The 17065-nt window shown below is 36.9% G+C and overlaps 1 pseudogene; it reads left to right on the top strand.

The window, feature by feature from the left end:
- Positions 1-552: 552 nt before the first annotated feature.
- On the top strand, positions 553-16819 carry LOC119073041 (annotated as a pseudogene).
- The last annotated feature ends 246 nt before the right edge of the window (positions 16820-17065 follow it).

The raw sequence follows: 17065 nt of genomic DNA, 5'->3' as shown, positions 1-17065 counted from the left end.
AGTAGGGATCCGTATTTTCTCTGATTCGCTGGTCGCAATACCTTCAGTGTTTATATACGTTGCAATTTGTAACTTTGTACTTTGTAACAATTTCGTTTTTTTTTTTTCATTTTTGCGGTCTGCAACGATAGTCATGAATTAAATTTCATTTCAATTAACATTCACTAGACTTGTTCGAACGCGAATCGGTATGGTATTGCATCAGCACCCCTGTCATCATAGCCCGCATGTGGAAATTTTGTTTTCCTCCCGGTATCAACCGGTATCCAGGATACCACGGATAGCGTGAATTTCCACATGCTGCCTGATGAGAAATGGTATTTTTGAACTGTATGTAGAACTTCAAAAGGCGTATTCAATTTTCTCTCAATGATAGTCAAATGAAAAATAGCCAAAATAACAGATTTCCCTGCAAATACAATATTATACAATATTCGTGATTTGTTATTGAATATAGCAATAAAAAGTTAATGTGTCCCTCTAACACTGTTTGTGATGTGACAATACGAAGAGCTTATAAATAGCAGAATAAATGTTCAATACGTCAGTAGTTGCTCGACAATTTGATCAGTGAAAATGTCGATGCCCGTAATATCGGCTTTAGACTTTACTGGTGAATCAATGGTTGATGAAACCATAACGAACGATTCACCAATGAAAAGATTCTATCGCAATAAAACTGTATTTATAACTGGCGGCTTGGGTTTCTTGGGGCAACTGTTTATCGAAAAGCTGTTAAGGTGATAACTTTTACGACAGAAATAAAATACTCTTCGAAGAGTTCTTCTACTGTACATGATTCGGATTACGCTGTTCATTACTATCAAAAATTATCAAAGGCGTAACCTTGGAATGGCGGTATTGTCGAATAAAGAGTTGTATTAGTGAACAATTTAGGAATTTGAAAGACAAAATTACCGCAGGTGACGTCACAGGTGATTTATTGTGATAGCAGTGAAGTAGGTGTCGACAAAAATATTTTGTAACTTTCAACTTTCTTATCGAAAAGTCTTCTATGAATAGATGGGAGACTTTTTCATATTACATTTTGTAAAAGGAAGACTTCATCACCCATGACTTCATTTTGCATTTCGCATAAGTAACAAGAAACATAGCTAACGCCGACCCGTACGAAACACCTATTCGTATCAAAAGCCTTTAATGTGAAACTCTTCATAATAAATGTTTTTAAAGCAAGAATCTTAAACGTGAAATCGTGATAAATTACAGGTTGGAAAATAATTAAAACTCCTTTATTGATTTCACCAATTTATTAATAAAATTTTCTAAAAATTATCATTAAAATTACGTTGAATGCATTTCGAAGGATCTATCCTCCATCATCAGCAACACACAACTAAAATCTAAAATCAATCAATTCGAATTTCTTTTATGACAACTCATCAAATTTTCAAGTTCAAGTTCAACTATAATTCTCTACATACAAATCATTTATCTCATTTACGTTATTTAATACAATTGTACAAATACGATGAAACGTTGCCTTGATCCGTGTTCATTAAACCTATGTTCGGTTTAATTTTCGCATGTCTATGGATGTAGTAACTTTCGTAAGCATCTAAACGCAGAGGATTCATTACCACCTTTAACAGTTTGAACTCTTTTTTCTCTACCGCTTTATCAATCGTCTTGAAGTTCAAATGTAAATTGGTCAACGCATGTTCAGCTACTGATGATTTGGATGGTTTGTTGTTCTTTATGCTAGCAAGATGTTCCTTGTATCGAATTTGCACTTGTCTTCGTGATTGACCGTAATAAATGGATCCACAACAGCTGCAAGTAATTTGATAGATACCGGACTTTTCCAACATTTTTGGCATATCTTTCGTGCTGCCAAGGAAATTGGAAAGTTTGTTTTGGGTTCTGTAGACAATTTGCATATCTTGTCTTTGGAATGCCGACTTGAGTTTGTTTGTTAATTTTGGAGAATAAGTCAAACAAATTCGGTTCACCTTTTCTTTTTTCTGTTGAGAGAAAAATGTGGACAAACTGTTTTTCCGTATCTTGTCTGAATGGCGTTTGATGATTTTATCAATATCTGTTGCATCGTTATTAAAATAAAATGCGCGATAACCAATCAAACAACTGAAAAAGTGATCAATGCTAGTAAGAGAATGTGGTTGAATCATGAAATTAAATCACAATTTCAAAAGCTGAACAGTATTGAACTCGAATTGTATAACGTACATTTACTCATTACGAAAGACATTTCATGTGATTATGAACATAGACAATGGCTAATTTTTGGTACGAAATTGTATGATAATATCAGTGGTTCAATAAAACAGAAAAATAAGAGACTTCATGAAAAGTTCTTATTTTTATTACGGAATAAAACCAGTAACAAAGTTAATAAACCGATGCTAGTTGATGATTTTGTTATAAATCTATCATCAGAACAATTTAGTGACAAAGAACTAGAACTTTTAAACTTTGGACTGAAATTTAATGTGAAACCGGTGTGCGATCCAGTTGTCGATGTAGTGATTGATATTGAAACCGCGCTGAAATTTAAGTCTGAGAGTGTGAAACATCATATTCGTAATGACACAAAGCACGCATTGAAGTATTGCAACACAAACAAACGTTTCATTCACCCTCACACGTACAAAGATATGATGGAAACTGAAGACACAATCAAACGCTTGCAACAAAGAGATGTTTACTACATTAAAGCTGACAAAGGCAATTCGGTAGTAATTATGGACAAAACAGATTATGATGAGAGGATGTTAGAACATATAACGTCAGGTAATTATATTTCAGTGAGAGCGAATCCATTGAAGAAAATGGTAGACAACGCAAAAATAGTGATTGAACAGATTCAAGAGGTATTCCGTGATGAAAAGGGCCATATTGTTAAGAAACTGAAATATGATTTGAAAGTTTCTAATCCAAATGTACCAAGACTACATGGTCTCCCTAAGATTCACAAAATTGGTCCGCTTAAAATGAGACCTATTGTTTCGAACATCAATTCACCGAACTACAAATTAGGCAAATGGCTAATAAAACAACTGAAGCATTTACCGATACTGGATGGTTGTTCTATAAAAAACTCGTTGGGGATGGTTGAGAAACTCAAAAATCTGGTCCTCGATGATGATGAAGTTCTTGTCTCCTTCGACGTAGAGTCTTTGTTTCCAAGTGTTCCAATTGATGAAGCAATGGCCTCAATGGATGATTGGCTCACTCAACACAATGTTGAATTGGAGAAGAAAAAAGCTTTTCTTTCAATAGCAAATTTGTGTATGACAGATAGTTATTTCAAGTTCCGAGAGAAATTTTATAAGCTTATCTTTGGCACAAGTATGGGAAATCCTATATCACCTTTAATGGCTGATTTATTCCTGTCAAAATTGGAAAAGAGCTTGAAAGATAAGAACATTTTACCCAGATGGTGGCATCGTTATGTTGATGACGTGGTTGCTGTTGTAAAAAAATCAGAATTGGAGCAAACCCTGCAGATGCTGAATTCACAGTTCCCTACGATCACGTTCACGGTCGTTCCTGAAGAAAATGGTCAGCTTGCGTTTTTGGATTTGTTGTTGATACGTAAAAACAATAAAGTTGAAGTAGCAGTATATCACAAGCCTACCAGCACACAACGATTCATTCCATCAACGTCTCATTGTCCCATTCAACACAAGATGGCTCCATTCCATACAATGGCTCACAGATTATGTAAATTACCTCTCTCAATCAACAACTACAAGCAAGAGTATGATTACATTCAACAAACAGCGAAAGTCAACGGTTACGATGCAACAGATATTGATAAAATCATCAAACGCCATTCAGACAAGATACGGAAAAACAGTTTGTCCACATTTTTCTCTCAACAGAAAAAAGAAAAGGTGAACCGAATTTGTTTGACTTATTCTCCAAAATTAACAAACAAACTCAAGTCGGCATTCCAAAGACAAGATATGCAAATTGTCTACAGAACCCAAAACAAACTTTCCAATTTCCTTGGCAGCACGAAAGATATGCCAAAAATGTTGGAAAAGTCCGGTATCTATCCAATTACTTGCAGCTGTTGTGGATCCATTTATTACGGTCAATCACGAAGACAAGTGCAAATTCGATACAAGGAACATCTTGCTAGCATAAAGAACAACAAACCATCCAAATCATCAGTAGCTGAACATGCGTTGACCAATTTACATTTGAACTTCAAGACGATTGATAAAGCGGTAGAGAAAAAAGAGTTCAAACTGTTAAAGGTGGTAATGAATCCTCTGCGTTTAGATGCTTACGAAAGTTACTACATCCATAGACATGCGAAAATTAAACCGAACATAGGTTTAATGAACACGGATCAAGGCAACGTTTCATCGTATTTGTACAATTGTATTAAATAACGTAAATAAATGATTTGTATGTAGAGAATTATAGTTGAACTTGAACTTGAAAATTTGATGAGTTGTCATAAAAGAAATTCGAATTGATTGATTTTAGATTTTAGTTGTGTGTTGCTGATGATGGAGGATAGATCCTTCGAAATGCATTCAACGTAATTTTAATGATAATTTTTAGAAAATTTTATTAATAAATTGGTGAAATCAATAAAGGAGTTTTAATTATTTTCCAACCTGTAAGTAATGAAACTCTTCATTTCTCTTACTTCATTTTCTTCTCTGCTGAAAAACTATTCTCCCGTTAAAATCACTTACATTATCCACTCTTTGCCTTGTTATCATATACAACTAAATTGCCGGAGGCAATATAGACAGCCCCGTACGAAGACAAATTTCATAAATTCCTATTTAAACAGCTATATACCGCTATATTTAACTATATTTCACTATAAATAAACATTTCACAGATAAATATATGCTATTACATAGCTCTATATGCCTGTATATAGCTCAATATAGCTGTATATAGGTATATATAGATGTCCGTATATGGAATCCCTGAAACCCCACACACATAACAAATTATTTCCATGTTAACAGAAACTCTCTAAGTATCATTTTTCCCAAGATATTTCTATTTTACTAAAATCCAATATGGCCGCCGGCAGCCATTTTGTTAGGAGACCGGAAATAGTACCGACGCTTTACCTTCGTTAATACCTTTCAAACAAAAAAAAATTCATGAAATTCGGTCAAAATTTACTCGAGATATTGTCAAAATACACCACGTTCACTGTACTTCCGAGTAGCCAGATAAGAGCTCACTCCAAGAGACCTAGCTCACGCTCCGGAGAACATAATTTCATAAAAAAAATTTTCCCTGATTGGTACGGTCAATACCTATCTAATAAAGCTAAAACAGACGAAATATGTTCAAATGTGGCCGACCTACAAGCAAAAACTGCTTGCCGCCCTGTGCCTGTTCCACACCAAGGGGTCTAACTCACGAGTCGGTCATCCGATTTCCATAAACTTTTTTTTTGTCGATCGGTATTGTAAATACCTTTTATTTGACGTATCACTTACAAGTTTAACGTTTAAATGTCCGGAGATATCTTCGAAAAACCGTAAAGCACTTATTGGGCCACAGCTCGGGAGGGGTCGATCCAAAATCACTCATCTTCGAACTTAGCCTGTCTTTTGACATTACCAAACGGGAAAAAAAAAGAATTTTCAAAATCGGATGCCTTTTACTCAAGTTATCGTGCAGACAGACGGACAGACGGACAGACGGACATTTTTTTTTTCGCGGATTTGGCATCTCTAGACAACCACAATAGGTTTCCCCTTACTCAGGGAGTCCAATTCGACGTGTTACAAACGTATGCGTAAACCCATAAGACCCCAGTACTTCGTACGGGTCTAAAAATATTTTTTGTCGATACTTCACATTATGAGAAATATTTAGCTTGAACAAATCTACCATAACTGTGAAACGTTTTGTCGGTTTAAAGGAATGATAGATTGATCCTTCGGTTTGTAATCTGTAGAATTCTTTGAGGATTCCATTATTTCTAAAAAAAATATTTATTATGTAATCCGCAGGTGTCGAGTGAAAGAAGTCTATGTTTTAATCAGACCAAAGAAGAATAAATCGTCAATCGAACGGATGCGTGAGACTTTCGTTGGAGATGTATTCGTAAAGTTGAAATCTATTGATCCAAATTACTTCGAGAGAATTAAGTTGATCGAGGGTGACACGTACAAAGCAGACAGGAATTTCTCAACAAGATCGAAAGGAACTAATTGAAAATGTGGAAATCGTGCTACATGCTGCAGCGGATGTCAGATTTGACAGATCGCTACAAGAACTCTGCTTTACAAATGTACGTGGTACGAAAGCCGTGACATTGTTGGCAGAAGAAATGAAGAATTTGATTGTGTTTGCTTATGTGTCAACCGCTTATTCTCAATTTTATCGGGATAAAATTGATGAAAAATTCTACCCGCCGCCATGCGATCCAGATGAAGTAATTCGCATATCCGGTACGAAAGAAAAAACAATATAGTTAACGAATATAAAATGTATACCGTGTATAGCCACGTAAACGACAAGCCGGTGAAATGAACTTCTCATACACGCGAGCTAAAAAACTTCACCGACTGGTTGTATACTTGACTCGACTTATAAGTGCAACTGGAATACGAAGGGAAATTGATTTCGTGAAATTTCATAGAATCTTTTGGGTATTAGCAAATTTTCCGAAGTTTTTTGACATTCGTTTACATTTTGCAATTTCTTGGAAATCGTTTTTCGAGTCAAATTCAGATTGCTCCTGCATTCCTTTGAATGAAAATGTGATTTCTTTTCAGAATATTTCGACAAACACAAAACAAACGAATTCGAACTTTTGACCGACAAAATGATTCATCCTTGGGAGAATACGTATGTTTTCACTAAATCACTGTCAGAAGAGGTGGTTCGAAGAGCATCACATAAAATTCCTACCGTCGTAACACGACCATCTATCGGTAAATTAGTAGATAACAAAAATACAGACGATGAAAGTTGACACTCTTAAATTGTAGTCATGTCAACATACGAAGAACCAATACCCGGTTGGGCGAATAATGTATATGGAATAAATGGAATTACTATTGGTTCCGGATACGGTTTCATTAAGGTCGTGCCAAGTGGACCAAATTCTAGAACAAATGTTATCTGTGCGGATATTGTTGTTAATGGAACTCTAGCTGCAATTTGGAGCAAAGCAAACGAAAAGTATACTCAGATTATCATTAAGAAATAGTGCACAATTTTATATTTTTTAATCGATTTACTATCAATCACTTGTCTATTGTTAGGAGATCGCCGAGTCTCCAAAACAGTGACGAATCTTCAACGATCTATCACATAACTGCTCAAAACGCTTTGACCAATGGTGAGTTCATAAATTGTTGTCGTATTTAAATCTTACGGATTTTCAACGACAAAAACACTGAAGAGACCAAATTCTGAAATTTTATACTTTCTTTAATTTAACTCACAATAGTGCAAGCGTTAACATAGTGATAAGTTAAATGACAAAAAAGCTCAAACTCAAAAATTTGTCATTTTAACAGTTTTGCTTTTTAGCTTACTTTGCAGGAGAAGTCAAAAAATTGTTTTCTGAAAGGATAGTAATAAACGGGAGATATAAAAATCAAAAAAGGAAATATAAAAATCAAAAAAGGAGATATAAAAATCAAAAAAGGAGATATAAAAAACAGAAATGGAGGTATAAAATTAAAAGTCGAAGATAAAATATTTGAAATTGCAGATAAATAATTAAAAACAGGAGATAATAAAATTAAATTTGGAGTCATACCGTCTCCTTTTTTGAATTTAATATCTTCATTTTAATTATTTTTTATCTCCATTTTTGTAATATCGTTATCTCCAATTTTTAATTTAAAATTTTCATTTTAATATATATTTATCTTCAAAATTAAATTTTTTATCTGTAAAATATATTCATTTATCTCCAAAACTAAATTTTTCATTTTCAGAATTTAGTTTTTTACCATCTTTTTTATTTTATTTATTTCCAAAATTAATTTTTTTAATTCCAAAATTTAGTGAAAATTATCTCAATTTTTGAATTTTATTACGTCATGTAATGTGCATACAAATTTTTGAAACTTGAGTCAGTTTTCATAGCAAGCGCTCTAATTGTGCAAAATTGTAGTGGCAGGCACAGTGCCGCATCCAGCATATTCAGCGCCCTGGACCATTTTGGTTTCTAGGGCCTCTTTTTATGAAACACCTTTTTAGTTTTCATGATGTAAAATAGATTGAGGAAATTGCTCTCGTCACTCCTTCGAGTCAGTCTTTCCAATGTCCATACAATCCGGAGGAAATAGCGATTTTATCTAAAAAATTCACCTCTCAATCATTGAAAGGTGAGTTTGTTTATATGAAATTGCTATTTCCTACACTCCATAGAAATTTTGACATTAGACCATACCTGGGAAATTCCAGCGTAAGTCATGTTACCAAAACAGAATTTTGTCTCTTTTCAATGTACGAATATGCACCAAAGAAGATGCGAAAAAACACACCGTAAGTCATGTTACCAAATGTGAAAATGGATATTGTAGAGCGCTATCGCTACAATACAGTGGTGATGTTGTGAGAGTGAAAGAGAAAAATCACTGTCACAAAATACGTGGATTTACCCACCTATTGAGTATACTTTCATTGGGTTTTTACTGTACGATGAAAGAAACCTATAAACAGTTTTGTTTTTATATTTGGATTAGCTTAAAAACAGCTGAAGCAAATTCATCCTGAAATTGCATTGTCTCTAACTGTATTGATACAATATAAAATTTCTAAGAATCTATACCTTAAAGTATTGGTTTTAGTAATAGTTGTTCGACTTTATAAAACGCCTAAACTTTTAAAGTTTGACCCTCACCGCAAAATCTTACTTTTTTTTTCTTTTTTCGTTTTTGTAAAAAAAAGTTGAAGATCGTTATCATTAGAGACGAATCTAGCACACATGAGTGGTAAATCGAAAAATCTTAAAAAATTAGCCTGCAGCGCTTCAAGTTGTTTACTTGAGTTAGAACAGTGGAACTGTAGAAGTCTCGGACTCCTATCTAATACGTAAAATGAAAGGCCACTGTTCGACTTACTAATTACAATTTATTGAGCTCGTTTAAATGATGCTGACGCTATGGTGGTCGAGTGAATAAAGATCTTCGTCGTAACTCATACGCTCTAGTTATATTACGGTCGGTTAACCGAATATAACGAGAGAGTTCGTACTAAGAGAATGCGATGTTATTTGACATTTCGACACTTGTTACGTAGGGGTAGTGACTCAGTTCACGACCACTACATTATTCCCCTTTTCAACAAAAAAAAAAAAAACAAGAAAAACAAAAAAAAAATTACAAACTACGAAAGGACATCCCGTCTGAACGTGTACTTAGTTTATAGCTATCAGCACAAGCCCACAACGACCAAAACTATCGAAAACTAACCGACTTCTTCTTAAGGACTTTATTATCCGATGCCACCGACAGAATCCCAAACGCTGGCTTTAAACGATCTATCGACACCGTATCGTTCTTCCCGTTAACGTGCAAAACGTAACCCTTCCTCAAACGTTTAATAACTTTAAATGGTCCGTCGTAACGGGGATGCAGACTAGGCTTTACCCTGTCAATTCTAACGAAAACGTGACTGCACGTACTTAACGCCTTGGGAACGCTCTCTTGAGCTTGTCGGGAAACCGCAGGCTCAACTGGCTTTACAGCACGCATATGTTTTCGCAACCTATCAACAAAATTAGAATGATCGAGCGGATCGGTCAGCGGTGTATCGACGAAAAATTCTCCCGGAATCTTCAAAGTTTGCCCATATACTAACTCAGCTGGTGAGCATCCTAAGCCTTCTTTCACTGTAGCTCTTATTCCCAGCAAGACTAGAGGCAACTCGTCGGTCCAATGAACAGTATTACATCTAGCGATTATCGAATCTTTAAAATTTCTATGAAAACGCTCTACCATGCCATTGGCTTGCGGATGATACGATGTTGTACGGATCCTGTCTGAGCCTAACAACTTACACAATTCGGCAAACAACTGCGACTCGAACTGCTTTCCTCTGTCAGTCGTGATTTCTAATGGCACGCCAAACCGCGAAATATACTGGCTAACTAGGCACCTAGCTGTCGTTTCGGCAGTCTGATCATGTATAGGATAAGCTTCTGGCCAGCGAGTAAACCTGTCTACGACAGTCAGAACGCTCGTGAAACCGTTAGAACAGGGTAGCGGACCAACAAGGTCAATATGAATGTGCTCAAACCTACTAGAAGGAGCCTTGAATTTTCCTAGCGGCGATTTCACATGTCTCACGACTTTAGCCCGCTGGCAAGGAATACACGACCTGGTCCAGTGGTTTACGTCCTTGTTGACACATGGCCAAAAATACCGTGATGTAACTAATTTTCGCGTTCCCCGAATTCCAGGGTGCGATAGTGAATGAAACTGATCAAAGATAGCTCTCCTAAGCGGTTCTGGTACAAACGGACGATTTTGGCCCGTGCTAACGTCGCACCATAACTTGCCTAGGGAAAGTGGCAAATCAACTTCTTTTAAGCAATATTTAGACTTATCGTCTTGCTTTTCTAATAACTCTTGGATCTCGTCGTCGCCTTTCTGAAGCTCGATTAGTGCTTTCAATTCTAAACTGGTTTTCAACGAAGCTACTTCCGGTTCATCGATCCGTGACAAAAAATCAGCGACAACATTGTTCTTTCCTTTGACGTGTTGAATATTCGTTGTGAACTGAGAAATGAATTCTAAATGGCGACACTGTCGCGGACTGCGTTCAGCCGTCGATGTCATAGCCGTGGTCAGTGGCTTATGATCGGTGTAAACGATAAACTCTCTCCCTTCTAAAAAATAGCGGAAGTGCTTAACCGATAAATATATCGCCAAAAGCTCACGGTCTAGAGTACTATATTTCACTTCCGCCGAACTAAGCTTTTTTGAGAAAAAACCTAACGGTTGCCAGATACCTTTGTGATACTGCTGCAAGACTGACCCTACAGCTTTACCCGAAGCGTCTGTGAACAAACTGATAATTAACCCTTTCTTCTTCGGGTGCACTAGCATCGTCGCATTGGCTAAAGCTTCTTTGGCTTGATTAAACGCGTCATTACAACTATCAGGCCAATGGAACTCTAATTTCCGATTCCGATTCTTTTTCTTCATTCCTTCCATTTCTGCTATATGAGAATGCAGTGGAATCAAAATTTCAGCCAATTTTGGCACAAATCTGAAGTAATAATTAATCATTCCAACGAAACGTTGGGCTTTCTTAAGAGAATCGGGCGCCGGGAAACTAGTAATCGCTTCCACTCTTTCTGCCGAAGGCAAAATGCCATTTTCGTCAACATAATGACCAAGAAATTCGAGTGCTTTCACACCAAGTACACATTTGGAAGGCTTAATACACAAGCCGTATTCGGCCAAACGTTCGAAAAGTGTGTCCAAATGAGCTTTATGCTCTTCGGGCGATTTACTGAAAATCAAAATGTCGTCAATATAAACGAACACAAAGTCTAGTCCTTTGCAAACTTCATTCATAAATCTCTGGAAAGTCTGGGCTGCGTTACGCAGTCCAAATGGCATCCTAGGGAATTCAAACAATCCGAAAGGAGTGATTATGGCAGTCTTATGCACATCCTCTGGTGCCACTGGAATATTGTGAAAAGATCTCACTAAATCAATTTTGGAAAAAATCTTACTCCCTGCCACTTTAGCATTGAAATCTTGAATGTGTGGCAGAGGATACCTGTCCGGAATCGTTATAGCATTTAACCTTCGATAGTCACCACATGGACGGAAGTCCGGACTTCGAGGTTTAGGCGGCATAGTTAATGCCGAAGCTGCTTGTGACGACGAAGGTCGACAAATTCCAACTTCATTCATATAGTTGAATTCGACTTGAGCCACTTTAAACTTATCGGGGCTTAGCCTGCGTGCCTTGGAATACGGCAACGGACCTTTCGTGTGTATATGGTGGACAACATTGTGCTTGACTGGCAGATTGAAATTAGGCGGAGCAACTAATGACGGATACTTCTTGAGAATTTCGCCGAATTCTGTGGCAATTGAATACAACCTAGGAGTTGGCTCATAGCAATTATCAGCCCTCATCGCGTTTATTACCAAAGAGGTTGCTGGATCGACCAATTTCTTGTTCCTCAAGTCCGGTAGAAGACCGTGCTTAGCTAGAAAATCTGCTCCTATTATCGGTTTGTTCACATCAGCTAGGATAAACTCGTGAGGATAATTCCTCCTTAAACCTAACTCAACTTCAACTACTTTGCTTCCGTACGTATTAATCACCGAACCGTTCGCAGCCGTTAGCTGAAAATCTTTGTTTAATTTGAAAAACTTAACAAAACTTTTCGGAATGACACTTACGTCAGCTCCGGTATCAATTAAAAACAGCAATTTATTCTTATTATCCCTAACAAAAAGGCGGCAAGATTTAAACAACATCCCACTGGTAGCCGCGTCTACAGCAGGACTCTTTAGTTTGGGTTACTCGCTCGGTCTCTTGAAACACTCGTGTCTTGGGATTTATCCACGAATGCGCAAGGCTTAGTACACTTCGTTGCTCTCTTTCCGAACTTAAAATGATCAAAGCAGAATCTACCATTTGGGTTGAACCGTGAACTTCGTGAACGATTTCTGCGATAATTGCTGTTTGAACGAGTGTGATTGTTCGAGCTTTCATTAGAGCAATTTCGAGAACGACTTCTGTTCCTATTGCGAGACCTATCAAACGAAATCTTTTCGATCATCATTTTTAGAGAATTAATTTCGCTTTTTAGCTCATCATAGATTGAAGATGGACCGGCCGGATGATTACTCACAGCAGAGATGTTAGCTGTTTTTATTGCTTCCCACACTTGGTCAGCCAATTTCATCAAGTTACCAATCTCATCGTCCTTTTGAGGAATAAGAGCTACACTGATCGCCTGAGGAAGTCTACCCATCCACAGCTTTTTCAACAACTCATCACCAACCGTACCGCAGTTGCCTGCTAAACGCTTAAAGGTCCTAAAAAACTCAGACGGCTTTTTATCGCCGATCTCTTCATCGGATGTTAACTTCCTTATCCGGCTTTCCAAACTCAATGAATGACGACCAATAAGCTCGTCTTTCAAATTCTTATACAAATCGCTCGCTGGGGGATTCTCTAAAATATCCGATACCGATTCGGCTATGTCTTGAGGCAACGTAGCTACGACGTAATTGTACTTACTAACATCAGATGTGATTTTACCTAACGAGAATTGTGCTTCTGCCTGTATAAACCAAGTACGCGGATTACTTGCCCAAAACGTTGGCAATTTCACTATAAGAGCGTTAATGTCGGTTGGAGTTTTTAACCCTTGATCAGGCTGTGGTTCTGGACCATTTTCACCTTGTAACTCCTTTTCGTCAACCATATTTAATAATTACACCGCGAAGTGTCGAAAAATTAATCGAAAAAATAAATCGCACTCACCCAGTCCGTTCAACAAGACTAATGATCAACTCAAACATGAAAAACTCGACTGGAAACTTTCAGTCGTTTCGGAATATTCTCAAATTAAAATTCCAAGAAAAATCAATTAAATGATCTCGAAAATGAAAGCAAAATGTTCTACGTTAAATGATGATCAAACAAAAGCTAAATTCCGAAACGCTGCCTAACCTTGAGCTAGTTTAGAAATTGATGGGTTTCGTTATATAATGCAAATGAAATGAGAACAATCTGATGAAATGATTTTATCAGTTGATTGTCTTGGGTACGTTGAGTAACTGTTGATTGTTGAATACCAGTGTGGATACCGAACAAAGGAATCGACGCGCCAAAACCAACGGGAATTATGTATTTTCTCGAACAATGTAGATTACGCGCCAAGATCCAGATTTTTCGATCGACAATTCAACGCAAACGATATAATTTCGGTGTGGCAATGAATTTATGACTAAGTCACGTACCTTTTATCCCCACAGGATTTGTACCTGTGGAGATTTCCAACCAACAAAGCCTGGTATTTCCAATGGTCTGCTACCAACGACCTTGACCGTAGAAGTTTTTTGTACCAATGAATTTCGTCCTTCTTGCAGACCAGTTTTACGGACGTGATAATGTTCCGCTAGCACACGCCACAATGCTTAAAATCGACGGCCAGCCAAATACTATGTCTTGTCACATCCACTTTGCTCTGAATGACCTCGACCACGTTGTTTTCTCTCGTGATAGCTCCAAACGATGATTTTATTTCGCGATCAACCAGGATTTAGCTCACGTTAGCTTTAAATCAGAATGGATAATCCTTTCTGCCAAAACTAACGGCCAAATGATGAACGCAGCGTTCGATCAGCCAAAGTTCACGTTTTATTGAAGTTAACGGCCAAATTGCAAATGAAAATGTCTCCGGTCGGCGTCAGCAAAAAATTACTTTTGTTTCACTTTTTCAATATCAATTTCACTCAATGAATTTAATTTAACTTTCTGTGTTCGTCGGGGTCACCAATGTAGAAGTCTCGGACTCCTATCTAATACGTAAAATGAAAGGCCACTGTTCGACTTACTAATTACAATTTATTGAGCTCGTTTAAATGATGCTGACGCTATGGTGGTCGAGTGAATAAAGATCTTCGTCGTAACTCATACGCTCTAGTTATATTACGGTCGGTTAACCGAATATAACGAGAGAGTTCGTACTAAGAGAATGCGATGTTATTTGACATTTCGACACTTGTTACGTAGGGGTAGTGACTCAGTTCACGACCACTACAGAACTATATATCTTAAGATGGATATTAAGGTGAATTGTGTTAACCCATTCACAAGGGTTTGTATCTGGATTTTGAACAACGACTCACATTTGTAACTATTTTATCTTCCTTGAGTTCGAAAACTAGAAAACAGACCGCAGCTGAAATGAAGTTGCAACCTTACAACTCTTCAATAACTAGTCTGCATCCCGTGGCACTTTGTGCCACGTCGCATCCTAGCAAGCTAGACCGGGCAGAAACCTGTTATTGAGAAACACCTGTTCGAAAGCAACTCTACATTTGCTTAAAAGAGATATACGAAAATCGAGGGGGTGGTCAGTAACACACAATAGCTCAATAGCTTACACTTTGGTCCCTTCCACACAACCACTCTTTCAATACAGAATAATTCTTTGCCGAAGAAACTAACTCTGCATCTGCTCGAGGGAATGGTCACTAAAAGCTGACTTTGTTTTATGTAAAAAGGCCCTTTAAGGGTTTGTGACTAATAAACACTCCATCTGCCAGTCGCACTAATTTCAGCACATTTCTGCCCCGGAAAAATTATTAGACGAAGCGAGAGAAAAAAAAATAACACCTAAGTTACCGACACCGTTCCGGCGCCCGGCTCGCATTGCGGCGCTCCGGGGCAATGGGCCGGATCGCTCGGCGTGTTAAAACGCTTTTTATTTGCAATGAGTTACACAGACTAATTATTAGACGAAGCGAGAGAAAAAAAATTAACACCTAAGTTACCGACACCGTTCCGGCGCCCGGCTCGCATTGCGGCCCTCCGCTTCGCTCCGGGGCAATGGGCCGGATCGCTCGGCGTGTTAAACACCTATTATCGAAAAACACCTCGTTCCCCGTAGACATTTTTCCGTTTCACGTACACATTTTTCCATTTCCCTTTGTTGAAAACCATCAATTTGGTGAAACCCGTACCCTTCTACACCCCATACCACAACCACTGTTTCAATACCGAACAACTTTGCCGAAGAGACCAACTTTCCATCTGCTTCACACAAAAAGTTAAAAAAATCGAGGGGGTGGTCAATATTACATAGAAGCGTACACTGTGGTGTGGTCACTTTCAGACAACAACTTTGCCGAAGAAACCAACTTTCCATCTGTCAAACCGCTCCACAATTGTAAACGCGTTAAATATTTATCTGCAATTTCGAATTTTTTATCTTCGATTTTTACTTCCATTTCTAATTTTTTTATCTCCATTTTTGAATTTTATATCTCCACTTTGAATTTATTTTATCTCCATTTTATTAATTTCGGTATCTCCCTTTTTAAATTAAATATTTCCATTTTAATATATATTTATCTCCTCTTTTATGTTTTTTAACTTCATTTTCAATTAATTTATCTCTTTTACTATTTTAATTATTTCCAAAATTTAAATATTTATCTCCAAAACGAAATTATTATCTCCATTTTCTATCTCGAAATTTGATTTTTATATCTCCTATATTAATTGTTTTTAACTCCCTTTATGAATTTCATATCTCCAACTGTGAATTTTTTATCTCCAAAAATATTTCCCTTTTTGATTTTTTTATCTCCCGGTTTAATATAATCCTTTTCTGAAAATCCTTCAATTCAATGTCTTTGGCTTCCATCTTTAACGTTTGCCGATTCGCAGCTCTCCTTTCTCATCATGGTAATTTTATATCATGCCATTCCAGGAATTGCATTTGACATTTTCTTCAAGTTGATCAATAATCCACAGCGGTAACGTAGTACATTAAAAGGCAATTAACCGATTTTTTGCTACATTAATTTATACTTTTCATAAGCAGATTGTTGCCAATGTACAGAAAATCACAAGATTTTCTGAATCGAACTGCCTACTTCTCTAATCATACTTGGAACTTTGGTTACAAAAACATAAAAGCGGTAATTGACAGGTAAGACTCGCTGATTTCAGAAAACAATCTATTTCTTCATATCGAAACTACGACTTTTAATGTTTCAGATACTGAAACAGGGGTACCAATTATGAATATTTTGACATTACAGTAGATGAAGAGAAGTTTAAACTAGCCAGTTTGCGCAAATGACGTATAGTTTATTTTTCGACTTATAAATCTGAACTAAAATTTTCGTGTCCTACCGCAGGACATGTAGGACATTTTTTTGAGATTTATTAAAGGAAATAACAGACATTTCAACTATGATTCAAAGTAGTTCTTTATGCCACTACAAACTTTCGATGCCTCTGGGGCATAAAATGTTGTATTTGACTCAATGCAAAGTACTTTATTATGCTCACGATGTGTATTATGGCAAACGGCCTATTTTAAATTAAAAAAAAATATCAACTAGATAGG

The sequence above is a fragment of the Bradysia coprophila genome, unplaced genomic scaffold, assembly GCF_014529535.1.
Source record: "Bradysia coprophila strain Holo2 unplaced genomic scaffold, BU_Bcop_v1 contig_110, whole genome shotgun sequence".
Taxonomy (NCBI): Eukaryota; Metazoa; Arthropoda; class Insecta; order Diptera; family Sciaridae; genus Bradysia; species Bradysia coprophila.
The sequence above is the reverse complement of the archived record's forward strand: the minus strand, read 5'-3'. Positions and strand labels throughout refer to the sequence as shown.